Raw genomic sequence first — 23429 nt, forward strand, 5'->3', positions numbered from 1 at the left:
CTTTTAACACCCCAGTCTCCCCAGAACTCACACTGGATTAGCAGTAATCCCTTCAACGTGTGGTGCCTCCAATAACCTAATCACCTCTGACTAAACCCCACCTGTTGAAGATTCTGTCACCTTTCATTGCTACTGTATCCAGCCCATAGCCATGTCATCTTATTTGCAAAAGTTTTGAGAATTAGGTATTTCAAATACCTTCTCTCGTTCTCTTAACTAGTTACCTAGTGCACAGTGTCCTTTATCGACTAGAAATCCTTAATGTTCATGTTGTTATATTCAGTGATATATTTATTTTAGATTTCATGCTTTTGCAGTTTTGCTTTTCCCTTCTCTTCATTCACAAACTGTAATCGTCTCCAATATTTCTTTTTTTTTTGTCTTAGATCACACTGCTTTTATTTTATTATTTTTTTTTATCTTTTATTTAATGAATATAAATTTCCAAAGTACGACTCATGGGTTACAATGGCTTCCCCCCCCATACCGTCCCTCCCACCAACAACCCTCCCCTTTCCCACTCCCTCTCCCCTTCCATTCACATCAAGATTCATTTTCGATTATCTTAATATCCAATATTTCTTTATAATTTTAATTTTCATATTTATTATATCATTAATATTCCTAGAGTCTACTCTTGAGTAAGATGCAGAACTGTTAAAATATGGCAGTTATACTACTCAAGTCTTGATGTATCAATTTCTGAGAGGAAACTCTTCAGCTATAATTATATGTCTCTCTATTTCTCCTGCAGTCGGTGTGTTCTGGGACTGTATGATTAGATGCATGTATATGTTTTGCCTGTTCTATCTGTGTGTTTACCTATAATTTATTCTATGAGTAGATCATGACTTTTATTTTCTTCTCTCTCTTTGACAGACAGTAAGATCACAACATAATTCATATTTACTCAGTGTATCTTTTTTCAAGATTTATTTCATTTATGTGAAAGGAAAAGTGGTGCAGAGAATGAGAGAGACAGAGAGAAAGAGATCTTCCATTTGCTGGTTTACTTCCCAAATGTCTGCAACAGCCAGGGCTGGGCCAGGCTGAAGCCAGGAGCCAGGAACTCCATTTGGGTCTCCCAAATGGATGGCAGGGGTCCAAGTACTTGTACCATCTCCTATTGCCTTCCCAGGTACATTAGCAGGGACCTAGATTGGAAGTGGAACAGCTGGGACTTGAACCCACATTCTGATATAGGAAGCTGGCATTGCAAGTGGTGGCTTAGCTTGCTACACCACAATGCCACTCTCATCTTTTTATTTTTAGTCCTTCTGTTTCCTTTTATTTTATCCTGCTATTATGGTCAATTTATTCTTGACCATAATTTTAAAAAACCAATTGATGAAATTAATCTATTTACATTTAGTGTAAATAAATAAATCTTTTTAATGTAATTAATGTATATTAAGATTTAGTTCTATCATCTATAGGGGTGGAAAAGTGTGGCCTTTCCTCATGCATCATAAGGATCACAGTCAACACATCTATAATGTAAGACAGATTAACAAGAGAAAAGCATAACACATTTAGTTAATCAAGGTTGTATATGACATGGGAGACTTTAGAAACTAAGACCCAAATACTCAGGGAAAACTATTTTTTATACTTTGGTTCAACAACCAATGGACAGGTATGTAGGAATATGATGGGACAAAAGAGTTTGAGCTACTGCTTATAGACTAAGAAGGGAAACCCAGCCCAACCCGTCCAGATTCTTCCTGGCCTCCAGGGTGCAGGGCAGGGCCCCTTCTGGAATGAGGATCTTAACAATCTTCTCTCGAATGACGTAGGACAGAGAAGCTGGGTCATAAAAACTACAAATATTGCTCTAACCTTCCCCTGCCTTCCTGTGGGAGATCTGGCCATAAAGAAACTCTGTCCTACTTCATTTGATTTCTGTGACTATCTTCAGAGAGGAAAAAAGAGTGGTAGGCAGGAGGGCAGAAGGTGAGAGACAGACTTTGCTTCTGGGGCCCTTCCAATGTTTTTCTTTCTTTTTTTTTCTTTTTTTTTTTTTTAAAGATTTATTTATTTATTTGAAAGTCAGAGTTACACAGAGAGAGGAGAGGCAGAGAGAGAGGTAGAGATCTTCCATCCGATGGTTCACTCCCTAGTTGGTTGCAACAGCCAGAGCTGTGCCGATCCAAAACCAGGAGCCAGGAGCTTCTTCTGGGTCTCCCACGTGGGTGCAGGGGCCCAAGGACTTGGGCCATCTTCTACTGCTTTCCCAGGCCATAGCAGAGAGCTGGATTGAAAGAGGAGCAGCCAGGACTAGAACCGGCGCCCATAAGGGATGCTAGCGCTTCAGGCCAGAGCTTTAACCCGCTGCGCCACAGCACCAGCCCCTCAAATGTCTTTCATTTCTAAGTACTTACTAAGCTAAAGCACCAAATTTGGGGTATCTTTTCTGAGCCCGAATACATCCATTTACTATGTATTCCTGTTTTTCATCTCCATTTCTTTTTTTTTTTTTTAAGATTTATTTTATTCATTTGAAAGGCATCATTATGGTGCTGGTGCTGTGGTGTAGTGAGTTAAACTGCTGCCTGAGACGCTGGCATCCCAGTTGGAATCCCAGGTGCTCCACTTCTGATCCAACTCCCTGCCAATGGCCTGGGAAAAGCAGCAGAGGATGGCCCAAGTGCTTGGATCCCTGTATCCACGTGAGAGACCCAGAAAAAGCTCCTGGCTCCTGGCTTCGGACTGACCTAGCCCCATCAGTTGTGGCCACTTGGGAAGTGAACCAGTGGATGGAAGACTTCTCTCTGTCTCTCCCTCTCTCTGTAACTCTTTCAAAATAAATAAAATCTTTAAAAGAATAAAAGGAAGGAAGGAGGGAAGGAGGGAGGGAGGAAGGGAGGGGAGAAAAGCCACTGTTACAGAGAGATCTCCCATCTGCTGATTCACTCCCCAAATGGCTACAATGGCCGGGACTGAGCCAGGCCAAGGACAGGACCCAGGAGCTCCACCTGGTCTCCCATGTGGGTGGTGGGGGGGCCCAAGGACCTGGGCCATCTCCTGCTGCTTTCCCAGGTTCATCAGCAGGGAGCTGGATTGGAAGTGGAGCAGCCCCATGGCACCCACATGGGATGCTGGCATTGAAGGCAGCAGCTTAACCCATTAAGCAATGCCAGTCCTTCCATTTCTTCTTTTATATAGTTTTTTTTTTAAAGGTTTATGGGGGCCTGCACTGTGGCATAGCAGATAAAGCTGCCACCTTCAATGCTGGTATTCCATTTGGGTGCCAGTTAAAGTCCCACCTGCTTCACTTCTAATCCAGCTCCCTGCTGATGCACCTGTGAAAGCAGCAAAAGATGGCCCAAGCCCATGGGCCCCTGAACTCACTTGGGAGACTCAGAAGAAACTCCTGCTCCTGGCTTTGGCCTGGTCCAGCCCCAGCCATTGTGACCATTGGGGAGAGAATCAGCACATGAGCATCTCTGTCTCTCCCTCTCCCTGTAACTCTCTGAAATAAATAAATCAATCTTTAAAGATATTTGTTTATTTATTGAAAGGCAGAGTTAGAGAGAGAGATAGAGAGATAGAGGGGAGGAAGAGACAAAGAGAAAGAGATCTTCTATCTGCTGGTTCACTTCCTAAATGGCCGCAACAGCTGGCACTGGACCAGGCTAAAGCTAGGAGCCAGGAACTCTATCTAGGTCTCCCACGTGGGTGGCAGAAACTCAAGTACTTAAACCATCATCACTGCTTCCAAGACATTAGCAAGGAGCTGCTAATTCAAATAGGCTGAATTTACTTCTGCGAGTTTTTTTTTTTTTTTTTTTTTTTTTTTGGACAGGCAGAGTTAGACAGTGAGAAAGAGAGAAACAGAGAGAAAGGTCTTCCTTCTGTTGGTTCATCCCCAAATGGCCGCTATAGCCTGAGCTGTGCCGATTCAAAGCCAGGAGCCAGGTGCTTCTTCCTGGTCTCCCATGTGGGTGCAGGCGCCCAAGCACTTGGGCCATCCTCCACTGCCTTCCCAGGCCACAGCAGAGAGCTGGACTGGAAGAGGAGCAACCGGGACTAGAACTGGCACCCATAAGGGATGCCGGTGCCACAAGCAGAGGATTAACCAAGTGAGCCACGGTGCTGGCCCCTTCTACTAGTTTTAAAATTCACATCCGCCTGGGAGACTTGGAAGAAGCTCCTGGCTCCTGGCTTAGGATCAGCGTAGCTCCGGCTGTTACAGCCAATTGGGGAGTGAACCAATAGATGGAAGACCTTTCTCTCTGACTCTTCCTCTCACTGTCTGTAACTCTACCTCGCAAATAAATAAATAAATAAATAAATAAAATAAAGCAGAGGGGCCTGCGCTGTGGCGCAGCGGGTTAAAGCCCTGGCTTGAAGCTCCAGCATCCTATATGGGCGCCGGTTCTAGTCCCAGCTGCTCCTCTTCCAATCCATCTCTCTGCTATGGCCTGGGATAGCAGTAGAAGATGGCCCAAGTTCTTGGGCCCCAGCATCCACGTGGGAGCCACAGAAGAAGCTCCTAGCTCCTGGCTTTGGATTGGCGCAGCTCTGGCTGTTGCGGCCATCTGGGGAGTGAATTAGCGGATGGAAGACCTCTCCTTGTGTCTCTGCCTCTCTCTGTAACTCTGTCTTTCAAATAAATAAAATAAATCTTAAAAAAAAAAAAAAAGAAAGAAAGCAGAAAGCCATGGGTTCAAATCCTGGCTCTGCTCTAAAAAAAAAAAAAAAAAAATTAAGTAACTTGATAAAGTTAATCAACAAAAGAGAGATGGTCTAGTGCAGTGAAAGAATGGTCTTTAGAATCAGAAAGACCTAAATTAAGATTCTGGCACTCTTTACCTGATCTATAAAGTGGCAACTATAATAATATCTACTTCACACAAATGTCAGGAGGTTGAGTTGGGGGAACACACGTAAAACAGAGTGCCTGGCATATGAGAAGTGCTCCATAAACACTCAGGCTCTTGATACAGTATGTGAAGAGTTCAGAGCCTGTGCAACTCATCTACAGCAGTGCCTGGTAGGAAATTTCAATTATCCTCTCGCTCCTTAAGAACTTTTCACTGGACATTCAAACACTTGCCCTTACAGTGATTTAAAGACAGTCCTAGGAAGGAAATGAGGCGGCAAGGAGCCCATGCAGGGACAAGCTTCGTGGTGCAGCAGTTTAAGCTGCTGTTTTGGACACCTACATCCCATATTGAAGCACCTGGGATCAAGTCCCAGCTCTGCTTCCATTAATGCACCTGCATTATTATTCTTTAACTCACAGTGTTGCTGGAGGTATAAATGCAGGTTGGTGCAAACACCCTTTCTGCAGGTTTAGAAACGCTGTGTAAATGTGAGGGCTTGGGGACAGTTGCTGGCTGCAACAGCTGGAGCTGCACCGACCCGAAGCCAGGAGCTTCTTCCAGGTCTCCCACATGAGTGTAGAGGCCCAGGGACTTGGGCCATCTTCTACTGCTCTCCTAGGCCGTAGCAAAGGACTGGACTGGAAGTGGAGCAACCGGAACACAAACCGGCGCCCATAAGGGATGTCGGCACTGCAGGAGGTGGTTTTACCCACTATGCCACAGCGCCAGCTCTGCTGTGTTTTCTAAATCCTCATCCTGTGGAAGCCAGCATTGTGCAAACCATCTCCATCCATGCCTTGTCTTAACACAGCTACATGGACTAGGACTGTGAACAAGACCCCAAGGCAAGCAGCCCGTGAGCTCGCTGGTAATGACACATGTAGTCTGATTCAAAAAAAAAAAAAAAAAAAAAAAAAGTATATAAATCAGTGTTTCTCTCCCTGGAATCTGAATGGTGAAACATGAAGTGACTGAGGCAATTAGCAGTAATAAAAACTATAACTAACAGGTTGTAAAGAGATAAGCCATGAGGTCATGTAAGGATATGGTTGAGAGGAGACAGACTTGGGCTGTGACACATCAAAGTGATGAGGAGACAGGAATAACGAATAAATGGAAGGTGCAAAGTAGCAAAAGGTAATATGTGTTTATGCCAGATATTTCTAGAATATTTCAGATATTTCTAGAGTTCCTCCAATGAACTGGAAACTGCCTGCCATGAAGTATGGAACAGTGACTAAGACACAGCCTCCGTCTTCAGAGCACTTCATTTTAGTGGGAAACAGGCAAGTGAACAAAGAAATAAATTACTGCACACTGGTTTAAGGCCTAAGGAAAGCAAATAAATATGGGACTGAGATAGAACATGCCAGGAAGGGATCCACTTAAGCAGTAGCATGGGGGTGGGTGGGTGGTGCAGTGGTCATGTTGCTGCTTGGTCAGGTAGCTGCTTGGGATGCCCGCAGTCCACATAGGAGCACCTGGTTTGAGTCCTGGCTCCTCTGATTCCTATTCCGGTTTCATGTCAAAGTGCTTCCCAGGAGGTAGCAGGTAATGACTGGAGTACTTGGGACCCTGCCACCCACATGGAGACTTGAATGGAGTTCTGGGACCCTGACTTCAGACTGGCCCAGCTCTGGCTGTTGTGAACATTTGAGGAGTGAATCAATGTATGGAAGATCTTTTTCCATTTTTCTTCTGCATTTCAAATTAAACAATGAAAATAAATAAATTTTTAAAAATGTATTCCTTGGGGTAAAATATGAAATAATATGGGAGGGAAAGTTTCTTTGTGAACAAAATTAAAAATGAGACCTGAAGAAGGAAGGAATCAGTCACATGAAGTTCAGGGAAAAGAATATTTGAGGTAGAGAGGAGGTAATGGCTGTCAACAGGAAACAGTTCATCATTTTCAACAAAAGTGGGTGAGGGGGCAGGGAGAGGATGGAGCAAAGGAAAAGGAGGCAGGATGAGCACGTGGTAAGTTCCCCTTCAGTAAGGCGTTGGGAGTTTAGTCCCAGGGCAGTGAGAAGTCATCAAAGTATTTGAGGCTGGGTGGTGACACAACCCTGTACAGTGTGGTAGATAAGCATAAAGGCTAAGGAGTCAGTCCAGTTCCAAACCTAAATTCTTTTTTTTTTTTTTTTAAGATTTATTTATTTGAAAGTCAGAGTTACAGAGAGAGAGGGAGAGACAGAGAGAGAAATCTTCCATCTGTTGTTTACTCCCTAGATGGCCGCAATGACTAGAGCTGGGCCAGGCTGAAGCCAGGAGCCAGAAGTTTCTTCTGGGTCTCCCATGTGAGTGGAGGGGCCCAAACACTTGGGCCATCTTCCACTGCTTTTCTCAGGCCATTAGATGGATCAGAAGCAGAGCAGCCAGGATTTGAACCAGTGCCCATATGGAATCCTGGCATTGCGGGTGGCAGCTTTACCTACTAGGCCACAATGCCGGCCCCCCTAAACCCAAGTTCTACCACTTATTAGTTACATGATTTTGGATGACTCAATCTCTTTGTGCCCAGTTTCCCTCTTTATAAAATTGAGGTAGATTTGGGTTTTACCTTAGAGTTGTGAAGATTAATTAAGTGCTTAAAGTAGTTCCTGCACATAATAGACATGCAATAAATGTATTATTATTTTGTTCTTAAGGAGGTCATTGGTAGCTACTGTGTGGAGAATACATGTGTGGAGATGAAAGGGGGAGGGGAAAGAATGGCTGAGGGTAAGGCCACTTAAGGCCACTTATGGCTGAGGGTAATGGCCACTTATGGGTGGAGATGATGAGCGAAGGGGTGGTAGTGGAGACAGAGAGAAATGGACTCACTTGGCATAAATTTGGAGGTAAAATGTTCCTATTTTGCAGATGGATTAGGGACATTTTAGTTGGAAAAAATGGAGAAAGAAGTCAAGAATGACTTCTAGACTTGTGGCAAGAGCAGTAAACTGAGAGGAAGAGCCTGGGAGAGCAGGTTTGGCAGGGAAATTACAAGTTCTATTTTAGACATGTTGAACCTGAGATGTCTGTGAGATATCCAAGAGGATGTCAATTAGGCAGCTGGAGACCAGAGAAAAGTCTGGGATGAAGACACAAATTTGGAAGCCATAGAAATAGTTGAAAGCTAGGAAGGGAGCATACAGAGAAAAAGGAAGGGAGCCAAGGAGGGTACGGAGGAATGGCAAACTTGAGGGGGTTGAACAGCCAAGGAGAAGGAAGGGAGGCTGCAAAGACAACACAACCAGAGGAGCAAGGTTTCACCAAAACCAGGACGGGAAAGTGTTTCCAGAAAATCAGAGAGGTCAGCTGAGTATGGGAAAGTCACATAAGACAAGGACAGGAAAATATTGGTCACTGCTGAGTAGTTTTAAGCAATAGTTTCAGTGCAGTGAGGGGCCTAAGTAGGAATCAAATGGGTTGAAGAATGAATCAGAGATGTGCTTGCTTTGACAGCACATATACTAAAACTGGAATAATACAGACAAGATTGGCAAGACTCCTACAAGATAGATGACACACAGATCTCTAAAGCATTCCATATTATTTTTGTACGGATTGGTATTTTAGGACAATGATAAGTTTTTCTTTAGAAGATGTATTTATTTTATTTGAAAGGCAGAGTTACAAAGAGAGGGAGAGACAGAGACATTTTCCATCTGCTAGTTCACTCCCTAAATGGCTGCAATGATCAGAACTGGGCCAGGTTGAAGTCAGGAGCTTCATCTGGGTCTCCCAAGTATTTGGACCATCTTCTGCTGCTTTCTCAGATCATTAGCAGAGAGCTAGAAAGGAAGTGTAAGAGCTGGGACGTGAACTGGTGCCCATATTGGGTGCTGGCATTACAGGTGGCAGCCCAACCTGCTATGCTACAACATGGGCCCAATAATGTTAATTTTTACATGTTGAAAAAGAAAATTTGGGGCCCGGCATTGTGGCGCAGTGGGTTAAGCTCCCTTTTGCAATGCCAGCATCCGATATGAGCACAGGATCCAGTCCCGACTGCTCTGCTTTCCATCCTGTTCCTTGCTATTGTGTCTTGGAGTCGTCGCCATGGTATAGTGGGTAAAGCTGCTGCCTGCAGTGCTGACATCCCACATGGGCGCTGGTTTGAGTCCTGGCTGCTCCACTTCTGATCTAGCTCTCTGCTGTGGCCTGGGAAGGCAGTGGAGAATGGCCCAAGTCCTTGGGCCCCTGTACACACATGGGAGACCTGGAAAAAGCTCCTGGCTCCTAACTTTACATCGGCCCAGCTCCAGCTATTGCAGCCAATTGGGGAGTGAACCAGTGGTGCTTCCAACCCAGCTTCCTGCTAATGGGCCTGGGAAGGCAGTGGAAGATGGTTCAAGTACTTGGGCCCTTGCTACCTGCATGGGAGACCAGGATGGAGTTCCTGGTTCCTGGCCTCAGCCTGGCCCAGCCCTGGCTCTTGTTGCCATTTGAGGACTGAATCAGTGGATGGAAGATCTCTCTCTCTCTCTCTCTCTCACTGTCTCTCTCTCTCTTATTCTGTCTCTCCCTTTCTCTCTGTTACTTTGGCTTTCAAATAAAGAAGTGAATAAATATCTTAAAAAAAGAATATCCTTGTTCTTAAAACTTATACATTTGAATATTTAGGGAATTAGGAGAAAATACTGTAATTCAAATGGTTCTAAAAAATGTACATATCCATATACATGCATGTATTCATACACTCAGACTCACAGAATGTGGCAAAATATTAACTTGTAGTGCATTTGGGAACTCTTTTTATTTTCTGGATTTATGTATTTATGTGAAAGGTAGAGCATCAGAAAAAAAGGAGAGAGAGAGAAAGAGAGAGAGATATCTTCAGCCTGCTGGTTGCCAGAACTCCATCCTGGTTTCCACACGGGCAGTAGGGGCTCACACACTGGGGCCATCTTTTTCTGCCTTCCCAGGTGCATTAGCAGGAAGCTGGATTGGACGTGGAGCAGCCAGGACTCAAACTAATACTCTGTTGATATGGGATGCTGGTGTTACAAGCTTAACCTGCTAACACTAGCCCCCTGGGAATTTTTTGTAATAAAATAAAGTGAAACAAAACAGTTTTCTATAATGTTCTTGCAACTGTTCTGCAAATTTGAAATTACTTCAAAGTTAAAAATAGAATGGAGGAGCAGGTGCTGTGGTGTAGTAGCCTAAGCCTCCAATGTGAGCGCCAGCATCCCGTATGAGCACTGGTTCTTGCCCCAGCTACTCTTCTGATCCAGCTCTCTGCTATGGCCTGGGAAAGCAGTGGAAGCAGTGGCACAAGTGTTTGGGCCCTTGTACCCGTGTGGGAGACCTGGAAGAGGCTCCTGGCTCCCTGCTTGGGATCAGCTCAGCTCCAGCCATTACAGCCATTTGGGGAGTGAACCTGCAGATGGAAGACCTCTCTCTCTGCCTCTCCCTTTCCCATTCCCTTTCCCTCTCCCTCTCCCTCTCCCTTTCTCTATCTGTAACTCTGCCTTTCAAATAAATAAAATCCTTAAAAAAATAGATTGGAAGTGAAAAAATAGAAGCAGCCTATAGTTAGCTCCTGAAACTTCGGCGATGATGAAAAAGCAGCAGAATGGAGCCAGAGCAGCTCTTTAAAGATAGGAGAAGGTAGAGGCCTGCGCTGTGGTGCAGCAGGTTAATGCTCTGGCCTGAAGCACTGGCATCCAATATGGGTGCAAGTTCAAGATCCGGCTGCTCCACTTCCAATCCAGCTCTCTGCTATGGTCTGGGAAAACAGTAGAAGATGGCCCAGGTCCTTGGACCCCTGCATCCACTTGGGAGACCTGGAAGAAGCTCCTGGCTCCTGGCTTCCGATTGGCGCAGTTCCGGCCATTGTGGCCAATTGGAGAGTGAACCATCGGATGGAAGACCTCTCTCTCTCTCTCTCTCTCTCTCTCTCTCTCTCTGTGTGTGTAACTCTGACTTTCAAATAAATAAATAAATAAATAAATCTTTAAAAAAAATTAGGAGAAGATAGAGCAGAGCTGTTTGCTGAGGGGTTCAGCACCTTTTAGGAAAGAAGAGGGAGTTAGATAAAATGTCTTTGAACAGCCTGTCCTGTTCAGGCCCTCTGTGATGCTCCTCCCTCATACACTGTGAGTTTTTCTGAAAACATGTTTTATTCCCTAAACCACAACCAGGAAGACATGCAGGCCACCGCCACTTGAGGGCAGTACAAAATGATGCTCTATGTTCTGATGCTTTCATTATTTCGGCTACTGGAGCAACAAAGCCCAGTGTGCGATTTTTTTTCCTCAAACATGTTAAGCGAAATAAAGTTCCTGCTGGCACATCATGTTTTCTGTTTAAACAAGAAAAACCCAACATAATTCATAATGGGTTGGAGGAGAGGGCATGGGGTGAAGGGATCTCATGGCCTGGAAAGCTACGGGCTCGTGTGATGAGGTTAGTGAAGAATTACTGGTAACAGAAATGCCAGAGCCTGCCAGAGCTGAGCGGAGATGCGCACAGAGCCTCCATTTTGTAGGCAGGACCCTGGGTCCGGAGAAGGAGAGGGACTTGATTGAAGCCACAATGACGCAGTAGAGAAAGCCATGGTTTCGACCCTTGTTTGGTTAGTGAACACAGAGGTTCTGATATTTTCAGATGACATCATAAATACAGTTTGCAAAGAGACTGATTCTATCATTGATAGTGGTACTGGGTTCTGGAAAAAAATTGTGACTCCTTGGTTTTAAGGCTGTGCCCTTGTACCTTCTTCTCCCAGGGAGTCTAGGGCTATTCATCTTTAACTCTGACCCGCTTCAACTGGTCTTAATGTCCCAGACAGCAAAGTGCTGGTCATATCCAATATATTTCCCACCCTTTCTGGCAGGAGCTTCAGACTTCTAAAGAGTCTCATTCTAGGCTCTCCTGCCCACACTGGGGGATGGAATTGAAAGCCATTGGGAGGAAACTGAATGCCCTTGTGGCAGTATGTGGCTTGGAAAGAAACATTATCTTGCAATAGCAGGCAAGTGATCTGAGAAGTACAATCAGAAAATTCTAACGAAACATAAGTATCCTTCATATGACCTTATCACATGATGGAGAATAAGATAACTTTGGACTGATCAAAATTTATAAACAAGTATGGCTTCATAATATGTTAATAACTGGGCTCAATTGCTTGCAAGAAGGGCCCCCAACTTCACTATTTTTTAAATTTTTTTAAATGCCCAAGTATTAGCTTGGTGTTCAAAGATCCCTCATCTGGCTCCCTAGTCTCATGTCCTGCCATAGCCCCCAGCTTGTGCTCCCAACAGTTTTCTGAGTGCTCACTGCAAGGGCAAAACTGGCTATTTGTTCAGGCACCTGCTCCTTTTTGAGGCTCACCTCAACTGCCACCTTCTTTGGAGGCTTTCCTTGATCTGACCTTCATGTAGACTCACCACTTCCTTTCAGCTCCACAGCCACCGCCTGCACCTCTCTGTAGCACTCATATCATTCTGCCTTACCTTTCGCACTACACAGAAAGTACTTGGAGGGCATGGACTGGGTCCTAATACTACTATTACTTCTGAGATGGTTTCCAATTGCAATAATTATTATGATTATCTTAGATCTTAATAACCTATCAATAATTTTTCTTACATTTCTACTTCTCTGTGTCTTTCCATCTCACTCCTTCTAACACCCCAACTCCAACCATCTTATCCTCCAGGGCCCTATGGTCTAGTGATCTGAATACCTTTGGCACTCCTCACCTATCCCATGTCCTCACTCCCATTTTTACTCACTTGAATTCCAAAGTCCAACATTATAATAATCCTGTTGATTGTCCTCTTCTGTCTCCCCTCCTTTTGCTTTGCTATTTTTGCCTCACAAAACCCTTACCCCAGGGCTGGAGCCATGGCTCACTAGGCTAATCCTCCGCATAGCGGCGCCGGCACACCGGGTTCTAGTCCCAGTTGGGGCGCCAGATTCTGTCCCGGTTGCCCCTCTTCCAGGCCAGCTCTCTGCTGTGGCCAGGGAGTGCAGTGGAGGATGGCCCAGGTGCTTGGGCCCTGCACCCCATGGGAGACCAGGAAAAGCACCTGGCTCCTGGCTCCTGCCATCGGATCAGCGCGGTGCGCCGGCCGCAGCGCGCCGGCCGCGGCGGCCATTGGAGGGTGAACCAACGGCAAAGGAAGACCTTTCTCTCTGTCTCTCTCTCTCACTATCCACTCTGCCTGTCAAAAAAAAAAAAAAACAAAAAAACAAAAAAACAAAAAAACAAAAAAAAAAACAAACAAAAACAAAACAAAACAAACAAACAAACAAAAAACCTTACCCTGGGCAATCTCTCTGCCTACTCTCTACCTTTGGGAAAGTGAATGAAGAAAAATCCACAGCTTTGTCGGCTGGACTCTTAAAATTCCCTACCACTAACTTTGAGTGTGCCTTCAGTGCTTCCTGGGACTTGTGCTTCATTTTCAAGTCTATCCACTTTCCCTGAGTGCCTATTTCTTAAGCTTTCCTCTCTTCATACTTCTAATATCCTCTCCTTTCTCCCCACTTTAAACACTTAATCCACGCTCTGCATCCATGCCCAGGTACTCAGCGATACTCTCTTGGATATTCTGAAAGCCAATTCTTGCTCCAACAGTTTCTTTTCCTGCCTACAACATTGTTTCCTTTCCACAGGATCATCCCATCAGTTTTACTTTTTCTAAAAAAAATAAAAATAAAAATAAAATAATAAAAAAGTTATGTTCTCTCTCACCTCATGAAAAGAAACTCTCTTGGCTCCACATCCCTCTCTAGCCACTACACTGTTTCTCGGTCTCCATTTCAGCTAACCGTCTCTAAAGAATTATCTGTGAGGCTGGAGCTGTGGTGCAGCAGGTTAAAGCTCCAGGTTGCAGCACAAGCATCCCATATGGGTGCCAGTTTGAGTCCTGGCTGCTCCACTTCTGATCCAGCTCCCTGCTAATGCACATGGGAAAGCAGCAGAGGATGGCCCAAGTCCTTGGACCCCTGAACCTATGTGGGAGACCTGGAAGAATCTCCTGGCTCCTGGCTTTGGATCAGCTCAGCTCTGGCTGTTGCAGCCATTTGGGGAGTGAATCAGCAGATGGAAGACCTCTCTCTGTCTCTGCCTCTATCCGTTACACTTTCAAATAAATAAAATTAAATTTAAAAAAATTATCTGCCTGCCTTGACTCTGAGTCATCTCCTTTCATTCTCTTTTCAGTCCACATTAAATAGGCTTTGTCCCCTCCCTCCATGGAAACTGTTGTGACCAAGGTCACCAAAGACCTCTGCATTGCTAAGTCTGGAGGTTGATTCTTAATCCAATAGCTCTATGATCCCTTTTGACCCATTTGCTCAGTCCTTCCTTGTTCTTTCCTGAAACACTTTCTTCATGTGGCTCAAGGACAGACAGTATACTCTCCCGATTTTCCTCTAACCTCAGTCTCCTTTGCTAATCCTTTCTAATTTCCCTGACCTTCATTTTTCTGATATTGGAGTGGCCCTGAGATCAGTAGTTGGACTTCTTGTAGCTAAAGACACTCAGCTATACAGATGATCTCACTCACCCTCATGGCTATAAATGCCCCATGACATCCAAATTTTTTTAAACTTTCATTTATTTATTTGACAGGTAGAGTTATAGACAGTGAGAAAGAGAGACAGAGAGAAAGGTCTTCCTTTCGCTGATTCACTTCCCAAATGGCTGCTATGGCTGGGTGCTGCGCTGATCCGAAGGCAGGAGCCAAGTGCCTCCCCCCGGTCTCCCATGCGGGTGCAGGGTCCCAAGCACCTGGGCCATCCTCTACTGCCTTCCAGGGCCACAGCAGAGAGCTGGACTGGAAGAGGAGCAACCAGGACTAGAACCGGTGCCTACATGGAATGCGGGTGCCGCAGGCAGAGAATTAACCAAGTGAGCCATGGCGCTGGCCCCCCAAATTTTTTTAAACATTTATTTATTTGAAAGGCAGAGTTACAAAGATGCAGAAGCAGAGAGACAGAGAGAGAGAGAGAAAGAGAGAGATCTTCCATCTGCTGGTTCACTCCCCAAATGGCTGCAACAGCTGGAGCTGGGCTGATCTGAAGCCAGGAGTCAGGAGCTTCTTCCAGGTCTCCTACATGGACACCCAAATTTGTATCTGTAACTCAAACCTCTCTGCATACTCTTATTTCAACTGCATCCTTGATATTTCAAGTTGGATGTCTAAAAGATACCTCAAACTTAGTCAAAGAACAAATTCCTGATGTTCTCATGTTCTCTCCAAATTGATTTTTTCAAGCCTCCCCAACTCAGTAAAATGCAACTCTTTTACTCCAGTTGCTCAGGAAAAAAGCCCAGCATCATCCTTTACTTTTCCTCTCATATCTCATATGTAACCCTTGAGCCAATTTTGTGGGCCTGATCTTCAATAGCTACAGAACCTGACCACTTCTTAACACTCTTCCTCCAAGTCACCATCATATCTGCATTATTGCAGTAAACTTGCATTTACTTTATCACTTTCCTTTCTCATACACTCTCCCATCTACCTTTCTCCTTATCAACTTATGATGATATAATTTAATATGTAATTTATAAGTAACATAATTGTCATTCATTGGGATATAAGCTACATTAAAGAGGGTTTGTCTGGTTTGTTTACTGTGTTCTCAGTGGCTAGAAGAGTGTCTAGCACACTGAAGGTACTTAATAGTATTAGTTCAATTAATGAACAAATCCTTATGATGATCCTATGTGGTAGATTCTATTTTTTTAATCACCATCATTTTACAGGTAAGGCAACTGAGGTTCACATAGGCTAAGATGGACTTCCCTCTAATCACGCTGTAAGTGGCAGAGCTCAGGTTGCAATCAAGATGTATTTCATGGGGCTGGCGCTGTGGCATAGCGGGTGAAGCTGTGCCTGCAGTGCCGGCATCCCATATGGGCGCTGGTTCGAATCCTGGCTGCTCCACTTCCAATCCAGCTCTCTGCTATGGCCTAGAAAAGTAGTAGAAGATGGCTCGAGCACTTGGGTCCCTCACCAACTTGAGAGACCTGGAAGAAGCTCCTGGCTCCAGATCAATGCAGCTCTGGCCATTGTGGCCAATTGGGGAGTGAACCATTGGATGGAAGACCTCTCCTTTTCTCCCCCTCTCCCTCTTTCCCTCTCTCTCTGCCTCTCTTTATCTCTGTGTAACTCTTTCAAATAAATAATCTTAAAAAAAAATGTGTTTCACTTTAAAGCCTGCACCTCCAGTCACTGTGTTATACTGCTTTCTTCTATCCCTATAAATCAGTACTCTTAAGTCTATCACCATTGCCTCTGCTGTAGTTTTGGCTCCAACAGCTCTTACCTGGATGTCTTGAAAGGTTGCCTGACCTCTCAGCTCCTTCCTCTACACAAAGCTACAGTGACTTTTCTTGTTTATTAAGTGTACAATTATGTGGTTTTAAATATATTCACAGAGTTGCACAACCCTCCATTAACTTATTGCAGAAAATTTTTATCACCCTTAAAAGAAACTGAGTGCCTATTAGTAGTCTCTCCCCACTCCCTTTCTCCCTGGCGCTGGCACTCTCTAATTTCCTTTCTGTCTTCATGGATTTGCCTATTCTGGACATTTCATGTAAATGGACTCATAAGCTATGTGACGTTTAATGTCTGGCTTCGTTATTTAGCACAACATTTTGAAGGTTTATCCATATGTTTTATGTATCAGTATCTCATTCTTTTTCATTGTTTTTTGTTTGTTTGTTTGTTTTTTAAAGATTTTATTTATTTGAGAGGTAGAGTTACAGACAGTGAGAGGAGAAACAGAGAGAGAGGTCTTCCATCCACTGGTTCACTCTCCAGATGGCCACAATGGCCAGAACTGCACTGATCCAAAGCCAGGAGCCAGGTGCTTCCTCCTGGTCTCCCATCTGGGTGCAGGGGCCCAAGTACTTGGGCCATCTTCTACTGCTTTCCCAGGCCATGGCAGAGAGCTGGACTGGAAGAGGAGTAGCCGGGACTAGAACCAGCACCCATATGGGATGTTGGCACCGCAGGCGGAGGATTAACCTACTGTGCCACGGCATCCACCCCTTTTTCATTGTTGAGTAACACTCCATTGTATGGATAGATCACAGTATATTTATCCATTCATTAGTTAATGGATATTTAGGTTGCTTCCACTATTGGCCATTATGAATATTCTACTATGAATTTTTTTTTTTTGACAGGCGGAGTGGACAGTGAGAGAGAGAGACAGAGAGAAAGGTCTTCCTTTGCCATTGGTTCACCCTCCAATGGCCGCCGCGGCCGGCGCGCTGCGGCCGGTGTACCGCGCTGATCCGAAGGCAGGAGCCAGGTACTTCTCCTGGTTTCCCATGGGGTGCAGGGCCCAAGCACCTGGGCCATCCTCCACTGCACTCCCTGGCCACAGCAGAGGGCTGGCCTGGAAGAGGGGCAACCGGGACAGAATCCGGCGCCCCGACCGGGACTAGAACCCGGTGTGCCGGAGCTGCAAGGCGGAGGATTAGCCTACTGAGCCACGGCGCTGGCTACTATGAATATTTGTATACAAATTTGTATGTAGGCATATGCTTTTTTTTTTTTTTAAGATTTAATTACTTATTTGAGAGGCAGAATGACAGAGAGGGAGAAATCTTCTTCTGCTGGTTTATTCCCCAAATGGTTGCAACAGCCAGGGGTAGGCCAGGCCAATAACAGGAACCAAAACTACATCAGGGTTTCCCACTTAGGTAGCAGGAACTCAAATGCTTGGGCCATCAAGTGGTGCCTCCCAGGCACATTAGCAGGAAGCTGGATCAGAAGTGCTGAGTAGCTGGTACGTAAATGAGGCAGAGATGTCTGTTTTTGTTTTTAAAGATTTATTTATTTATTTGAAAGTTAGAGTTATATAGAGAAAGAACGAGAGGCAAAGAGAGAGAGAGAGAGAGAAAGTCTTCCATACACTTGTTCACTCTCCAATTGTCTGTAATGGTTGGAGCTGCACCTCTCAGAAGCCAGGAGCCAAGAGCTTCTTCCAGGTGTCCTATGCAGGTGCAGGGGCCCAAGGACTTGGGCCATCTTCTGCTGCTTTCCCAGGCCACAGCAGAGAGCTGGATTGGAAATGGAGCAGCCAGGACTCAAACCAGTGCCTTTATGGGATGCCAGCCCTGCAGGTGGTGGCTTTACCCGCTATGCCACAGCACCAGCTCCTGCAGAAGTGTCTTAACCACTCACCACAATTCCTGCTTCTCTTTTTGATTCTTTTGGCCATATATATATATATATGTATAAGAATAATTGTTGTAGCCTATGATCAGAATATTTGCTTGTTAAATAGAAACAAATGTTCAGAGTAGTCTTTGTGTAGACATTTAATTATAGAGGTAATTTTTTATTTAGAATTTTAGATTTATAATCTTTCAAAAGCAATCGGTTTTCTAAAATGCAGTTTTTAATGTATTTTATTCTGTATTTTATTGAATATTTTTCTAAAGATTTATTTTATGTATTTGAAAGGTAGAGTGACAGAGAGGAGAGACAGAGGGAGAAAAAAATCTTCTATCCACTGGTTCACTCTCTAAATGGCTGCAACAGCCAGGGCTGGACCAGGTCGAAGCCAGAAGCCCAGAACTCCATCTGGGTCTCCCACGTGGATGGCAGGGGCCCATATACTTGGGCCATCTTCTGCTGCTTTCCCAGGCACATTAGCAGAGAGCTGAATCAAAAGCAGAGCAGCTGGGACTCAAACTGGCACTCAAATGGGATGCCAGCATCACAAAAAGCAGTGGCTTAACCCACTGTGCCACGATGCCAGCCCCTAGGTTTCTAATTTAAGAGAAAATACCAAAAATGTAGTTTGCAGAACATTTGTTGTATGACAAACTTTTCATATAACATTGTCATTTCAGCTTTATAGCTGATCAGTGAGGTAGAAAATATCATTCTCCATTTCACAGATTAGGTTGACAGAGGTTAAGGAAGCAGAGGTTCTCAGAAGCAGAGCCAGGATTTGAATCTAGGCCTTTTTGACACTAAGTTATGCATTAAACCCTTTATATCTTCCATTTCACCAACTTAAAATTCACATATAATTTATATAATCTTACAAGTAGAACAGTTGTATCTCATTTGAGGTTAAGCTTTCCAGTTAGAAAGCCAGAAATTGTATAATGTCAAAATTATCCTTAAAAAATCCTTAAAGATATTCATTCCGTATAATATACAGGTATATTATGTCTGCATAAGCTCAACACAGTCAACTTCTGCCAGCAGCATTAGGTGAAAGCCTTGTATTTTTAGTGGCTACCAGTTGAGATATTTGCCTTGCATATAGACACTTTCTTACAGCAGTAATCACTGAGGATATATAAATAGATTCTCATACAGCTAAATGCAAATATGATGCTACTCTTGTGTTTACACAGTTTGACTGTCTGGGGCCAGGAAGGGGCCAAGAAGTCCATCTGGGACTCCCATGTGGGTAGCAGGGACCTGAGTATTTAAGCCATTATCTGCTGCCTCCAGGGTGCCCACCACAATGCTTGCCTGTCCACTTCCCTACCACCTCCATCTCCAGCAAAGAATTTCCCACAGGGAAATTATAACATCCATTTTCTTTCTTTCTTTCTTTTTTTTTTAAATATTTATTTATTTGAAAGAGAGAGAAAGAGATCTTCTATTTACTGGTTCACTCCCTAAATGGCTGCAGTCAGGTCTGAGCCATGCCGAAGCCAGGAGTCAGGAACTCCATCCTGGTCTCTCAAATGGGTGGCCAGGTCCCAGGGACTTAGGCTCATCTTTTTGCTACCTTTTCAGACACTAATAGCAGGAAGTTGGATTGGAAGTGGAGTAGCTAGGACTTGACCCAGCACTCTGATATGAGAAAGCTGTTTTTGCAGGCAGTGGCTTAACTTGCTGCACTATACGCCAGCAACTCAATTTAGTATTAAAAAGATCACTTTATCTATGACATGGAGAGTGGATGCAGACACAAATATGGAAGTGGGCTAAGGAACTCTAACAATGTTTCAAAAGAAAGTGACAGTGGGGAGAGTGAGAAGTGGTCAGATATGTTTATATTTTTACGGTAGAATTAGAATCTTGAATATATATGGGAGATTGACTCAACAGAACTTGCTGACAGAGAAAGCGCAGAATCAAGGAACAAACGCAATGAAGGCATGAACAAGGCATCCTCTATTTGCATTTTAATGCGAGATGTTGGACACACAGCCACGGTTTTAAACTGAGACACAACTGTGATCATGGCATAGAAAATCTTTGACTGAAAGAGTTGTCTATTTTTCATTATGTGTGGTGGAGGGATGTTTTCATTTTCTCTAACTATAGGAACCAACATAATCAGCACCTGATAAGGGCCAGACACTGCCCAGGCTCTTTCACAAAAGTTGCATCATTTCTCTTTCCCTCAAACCCTGAGAAGTAAGAATTAATATTCCCATTTTACAGAGAAGGAAGCCAAGACTTAGTTTAAGATTTGGTTGAGATTATGCAGCCAGTAAGGGGCTAAGATTTTAAGTCAAACTGGACTCTGAGCCCATGCTGTGTCACTGCACTGATTCAAAGCTGCAGAATTAGAGTTCCCCAAACTTTCCCCCCATTACTTGAAGCCTTCTGTTGACTCTCATGTGTCCTACTTTACAGCCCAGGCCTGGCAAACAGGACAGCTTTGTCTGTTTGCAGCCTATCTTCTGACTTGCCTTGTGATTTAGGGCAAGCTTCTTAATTTGATGGTGTCTCACATTCACACGTGCTAAGCAGGGCTAGTAATTACTGATGGAGAAAATGCTTTGAAATCTACAGATGAAAGGGCCTGCAGCCATGAGTACAAATATTTTCTTTCCCATGATGTTTCTTTTGGTGTTTTTATAGCTTCCAGGACCCTGCATGAGGGAGGGAGAGGAAAGGAAGGAAATAGGGCAAATATAAAATTGCTTTCTCACTAGCAGACATAAATGCAGTAATCTCCTTACTCTAGAGTATTCAATAAATATTACAAATGGATGTAGAAAGTTATTCAAAAAACACCACGAAGTAGACTTTGGAAAATGATTGAAACTTCTAAAAATGACAATTTTTGTGTTCTGGCTATTTATACCCTAAATATTCTCCAGTAGGAAGAAAAAAGAATTAACACTAATCTAGTATCTATAGTGTGCCTGATAGCAGGCTTTCACCTGTAACCGCATTTAATCATCATCTTATCAGGATTAGGTAGGTGTTATATGCTTCACTTTACAGAGGGGAGGAAACTGGCTTGGTATATGACTTATCCAAAGTCACCAAACTCAGAAGCTGCAGTGCCAAGACTGGACCAGGCTGGGCCTTCCCAGTTCTAAATCAGCTCTTCCCAGGACATCCCGTTCTCGGGGAAAATCTGTGATGATGACAACTTTGAGCCATCCTATCACACTCAGTGTGTGTTTGGCATTTAGAAATCTCTTACTGCTTGTTTTTTTCACAGCTCAGTCCCTGGCACAGGGACAGTTATTTGTGAAGCACAATTGTTATTATTGTGCAGTCTCCCATATTCCTTCTGCCCTGGGCAAACACCAACAATGATGGGCTATATTTTTGAAACCAGCAGCCTGAAAGCATGAGCTCAAGATTACCATTACAATTGTAGTATCATTTTTTTCTATAGCTTAGCACCATTTATGTGGAAGGCCTTTCTCAAAGTCTTATGCAAATAAAGTGGCTCTTTGTATATTCAGAGAGTTCCTCACTGCTTTCACCCCATTCTTTCAATCAATGATCCTGCATTTTTCAACTTTGTAAATGCTAACATCACAGACATGCAGTGTTCATGAAGAGCTGATAGGACAGTTGCCTCTAAAAGTTGGAAAACAAAGTAATAAAAGAAGCTGTGATTTCCTTTAGGGCTGGGTCGGGCTGGGAGGGTACAGTCAGGTCGTTGATGACAGAGCCGGTTGTGATCTAAGGTTTCCCCTTCAGGCTCATCCAGCTTTAGGGTTATAATAAATCCAGAACCTCATCTTCAACTTCCCATGTTCAAGAGCATTTTTTTAAATTAAGATTTATGTGACAGAGAGGGAGACTGACAGACACACACACACACACAGAGAGAAAGAGAAAGAGAAAGAGAAAGGGAGAAAGAGAGAGAGAGAGAGAGAGACAGACAGACAGAGAGATCTTCCATCAGATGGTTTACTCCAAATGGCTCCAACAGTTAGGGCTGAGCCATTCTGGTCTCCCACATGGCTGGCAGGAGCGTTCCCAGGCACATTAGAAGGAAGCTGGATCAGAAGCAGAGTAGTAAGGACTCTGATATGAGATGCTGGCGTTGCAAGCAGCAGCTTAACCTCTTGTGCCACAAAGCCAGACCCTCAGGAGCAACGGTTTATCAAGATTTCAAGGGGGTGATTAACATCTACAGGATACCAGTAACATGCCCTAGTAAAAACCACATCTGAGTTAGGAGACTGTATAAGTCCCACTCTTAACCTTACAAATTTGGATGAATTCGTCTTCTGGAGAATAAGATTAAAAATGATCTCTAGGGGCCGGTGCTGTGGCACAGCGGGTTAAAGCTCTGGTCTGAAGCGCTGGCATCCCATATGGGCACCAGTTCTGGTCCCAGCTGCTCCTCTTCTGATCCAGCTCTCTGCTGTGGCCTGGGAAAGCAGTAGAAGACAGCCCAAGTCCTCGGGCCCCTGCACCCACGTGGGAGACCTGGAAGAAGCTCCTGGCTCCTGTGTTCAGATCAGCACAGCTCCAGCCATTGCGGCCTTCTGGGGAGTGAACCAGTGGATGGAAGACATCTCTCTCTGTCTCTACCTCTCTCTGTAACTCTGTCTTTCAAATAAATAAAATAATTCTTAAAAAAATTATCTCTAAAGGGGCTTTTGTGAGGATTAAATGAAATAATGCACATGAAAGCAGCATTGGTTGGTTATTAACATCCAGATTTAAGACATCAGACACAATATTTACTTAGGGGACTTCTTGTTTCCAATGACAGATACATACAGGCTAGTGTTATGTGCAAAACTGACTTAGTAATTTCTGGGTTGCCTGAGGGGTGGAGTTAAATGGTGGTCTTGAAGAATGGTATCTTACAGCTACTGTTTGCTCAACATTAGGTGCAGGGCAGGTTCTGGGATAGGACATTTACACATGATCTCTAATCCTTATATCACCCTATAAAGTAGGTATTATTATCTCTGATACACACAGGGACATTAAGCTGTCCTAGAAAAAACAGGTGAGTCCTTTTTATCAGCTCCATGCAGCTTCTTCTTGTTACATTGAATTAGATCATAACATATCTTCCATTAGCTACATTTCACTGTCTTAAAATAGATTTGGGATGTGACCCAGTGCTTTGATGAGATCTGGGACACACATTTGCAAATTGTCATTGGTGTGCCATTAAAAAAAAAAAAAAAACTCAGTCTCAGAATTTCTAAGATTTTTTTTTTTTAATTTGGCTCATCTTTCCCATCCCTACAGACCTGTTCCCATCCCCCACTACATGCCAAGTGACTAAAATTTAAACCAGAACCATGAAAGGAAGAATGAAGCCACAGCAAGTTACTGATGGTCTGGAAGGGGGCCTGGGTCAATGTCCACATGATTTTAGGTTGGCTTTCCCTTCCTAGGGAATCTGATTATTTTTATTTATTTAAAATTATTA

The 23429-nt window shown here is 44.0% G+C and overlaps 1 long non-coding RNA gene and 1 other non-coding gene across 5 annotated transcripts in view; one reads left to right on the forward strand and one right to left on the reverse strand.

Moving 5' to 3' along the window:
* Positions 1-23429, reverse strand: part of LOC103350187 (uncharacterized) — a 54480-nt gene that overhangs the window by 28039 nt on the left and 3012 nt on the right. The gene's annotated exons all lie outside the window — the stretch shown is intronic.
* LOC127493803 (U6 spliceosomal RNA) lies at positions 8264-8371 on the forward strand. Its single transcript, XR_007924344.1, has one exon. It is a non-coding gene; the product is annotated as a U6 spliceosomal RNA (small nuclear RNA).

The sequence above is a fragment of the Oryctolagus cuniculus genome, chromosome 7 (genome assembly GCF_964237555.1).
Source record: "Oryctolagus cuniculus chromosome 7, mOryCun1.1, whole genome shotgun sequence".
NCBI classification, from domain to species: Eukaryota; Metazoa; Chordata; class Mammalia; order Lagomorpha; family Leporidae; genus Oryctolagus; species Oryctolagus cuniculus.